Below are 2,500 nucleotides of genomic sequence, written 5' to 3'. Positions count from 1 at the left end.
CAGCGGGTCGTCTCGTCTGAGCTGAGGTCGTAGTCGAAAAAAACACCCCCTCTCCTCGGGGCGGGGGAGGAGGTTTCGTGGCTCCGTCCGTCCGTCCGACCGGCCGGCCGGCCGAGCGAACGACGGGCGGAGGAGGCTCACGGGCTTCGGCGAGGCCCGGCGGAGGTCGACGCGCGCCCCCCCCACCGTGACGGAGTTACACGGCGTATGGCCCGGCGGTTAACCCCCCCCTGGCCCGGGGAGGGATTCGGCCGGACGGGCCGCGCCGGAACGCCGCCGACGGGGAGGGCCGGACCTCCGGTGGAGGGCCGTCTGCACCTAGGGGGACGAAGGCAACGGATGCCTGCGACGACCCCGGCCGCGGAGGAGAGGGTCCCCCGTCTCCGATTGATGACAACGCGACACTCAGACAGGCGTAGCCGCGGCGCTCAACCGCGGCCGCAATGTGCGTTCGAAGAGTCGATGATCGATGTTTGGGGTTGTGGCAATTCACATCATTTCTCGCAGCTGGCTGCGTTCTTCATCGACACACGAGCCGAGTGATCCACCGCTCAGAGTTGTCATTTTTGAGGCATAAACCTTGCAGGGGGAGGAGACAAGTTTTCAGAGACGACGTTTCTTTATTTGGGACACGGGAACCCCCGGGCGCTACCCCCTTCCGCCGGACGGGGGAGACATTAAACCCCCCGCCAAGCCCCGAAGGGGAGAGGCGAGTTGGGTACCCGGAGGCGCGAGTGCGGGCGACCTCGCCGCGCTCACGTGGGCAACCGTTTAACGCCAACAAGGTAGGGGCCCCGCCGGGGGAGGGCGCGCAGACACTTGAAGCCGTAGACCCGTCGCCCTAAGGGTGGAGACGGGAGCGGGGCGGTCTGCGCGACGGCGTTCGCTTGACGGGGGACCCGGCGGCCCCGACACGGAGCCGGAGCCGGAGACCAGGGTTGACCGAGGCCGCGGCGTGGGACGCCGCCACCAAGGGATTTGCGCTTTGGGGGAAACCCAGCCCCGAAGTACCGGACGCCCGGACGGACTCCGTGCGGGGAGACCCCTCGGCATGTGGGAAGGGAAAGAAGATGGTGGGGAAAAAAAAAGAACCGGTCTTTTTTTTTTTTTTTGTCCCTTTTCCCGATCCGGCAATGATCCTTCCGCAGGTTCCCCTACGGAAACCTTGTTACGACTTTTACTTCCTCTAGACAGTCAAGTTCGGGCGACTTCCCGGCACCGCCAGGGACTCGGGTCGAGAGCCCCCGGCGTGCAGGTCCGACGACCTCGCTGGGCCGTCCGATCGGTAGTAGCGACGGGCGGTGTGTACAAAGGGCAGGGACTCAATCGGTGCTGGCTGGTGACCCGCGCCTACTGGGAATTCCTCGTTCGTGGGGAAGAATCTCAATCCCCAGTCCCAATCACGAGCGTGGGTTTCACAGGATTACCTCGGCCTCTCGGCTTAGGTGACGACGCCCGCTGACCCGCTCAGTGTAGCACGCGTGCGGCCCCGGACATCTAAGGGCATCACAGACCTGTTATAGCTCCATCTCACGTGGCTTCCGAACCACTTGTCCCTCTAAGAAGCTCGCACGCCGACCGCCAGAGGGCCGCGTAGCTAGTTAGCATGTCGGGGCCTCGCCCGTTATCGGAATTAACCAGACAGATCGCTCCACCGACTAAGAACGGCCATGCACCACCACCCACAAAATCGAGAAAGAGCTCTCAATCTGTCAATCCTTCCTGTGTCCGGACCGGGTGAGGTTCCCCGCGTTGAGTCGAATTAAGCCGCAGGCTCCACTCCTGGTGGTGCCCTTCCGTCAATTCCTTTAAGTTTCAGCTTTGCAACCATACTCCCCCCGGAACCCAAAGACTTCGGTTTCCCGGGAGCTGCCCGGCGGGTCATTTGCTATGGGTCGACGCCGCCGGATCGCTAGTCGGCATCGTTTACGGTCGGAACTACGACGGTATCTGATCGTCTTCGAACCTCCGACTTTCGTTCTTGATTAATGAAAACATTCTTGGCAAATGCCTTCGCTTCTGCGCGTCTTGCGCCGGTCCAAGAATTTCACCTCTAGCGGCGCAGTACGAATGCCCCCGGCCGTCCCTCTCAATCATGGCCCCGGTCCACAGAAAAACCCACAAAATAGGACCGCGGTCCTATTCCATTATTCCTAGCTTCAGTGATGCGGGCGGCAAAGGCCTGCTTTGAACACTCTCCTTTTTTCAAAGTAAACGCCTCGGACCCCGCGGGACACTCAGCCAAGAGCATCGAGGGGGCGCCGAAAGCCACAGGGCGCGGTCGGGGCCCCCCGCGTTTTTGCCGCGGTGCGGCGCCTCGCGGCGCGACCGCGGCGGAGGGGCCCCCGCCCGAGATCCAACTACGAGCGTTTTAACTGCAGCAACTTTAGGGTACGCTATTGGAGCTGGAATTACCGCGGCTGCTGGCACCAGACTTGCCCTCCAATGGCTCCTCGTTAAAGGGCTTAAAGTGTACTCATTTCGGTCGCGGCTCCTCACC

General features: G+C 62.5%; 1 non-coding gene and 2 pseudogenes across 1 annotated transcript; all 3 read right to left on the bottom strand.

The window, feature by feature from the left end:
- LOC146303995 (28S ribosomal RNA) overlaps positions 1-30 on the bottom strand; it is a 4,183-nt pseudogene extending 4,153 nt beyond the window's left edge.
- A 369-nt stretch (positions 31-399) lies between these two features.
- Positions 400-559, bottom strand: LOC146303994 (5.8S ribosomal RNA). The gene has a single exon (XR_014769677.1). It is a non-coding gene; the product is annotated as a 5.8S ribosomal RNA (ribosomal RNA).
- A 572-nt stretch (positions 560-1,131) lies between these two features.
- The window catches only part of LOC146303993 (18S ribosomal RNA), a 2,008-nt pseudogene continuing 639 nt past the window's right edge, over positions 1,132-2,500 (bottom strand).

This window comes from Lutjanus erythropterus, unplaced genomic scaffold (genome assembly GCF_056507025.1).
Source record: "Lutjanus erythropterus isolate fLutEry1 unplaced genomic scaffold, fLutEry1.hap2 Scaffold_186, whole genome shotgun sequence".
NCBI classification, from domain to species: domain Eukaryota; kingdom Metazoa; phylum Chordata; class Actinopteri; order Lutjaniformes; family Lutjanidae; genus Lutjanus; species Lutjanus erythropterus.
The sequence above is the reverse complement of the archived record's forward strand: the minus strand, read 5'-3'. Positions and strand labels throughout refer to the sequence as shown.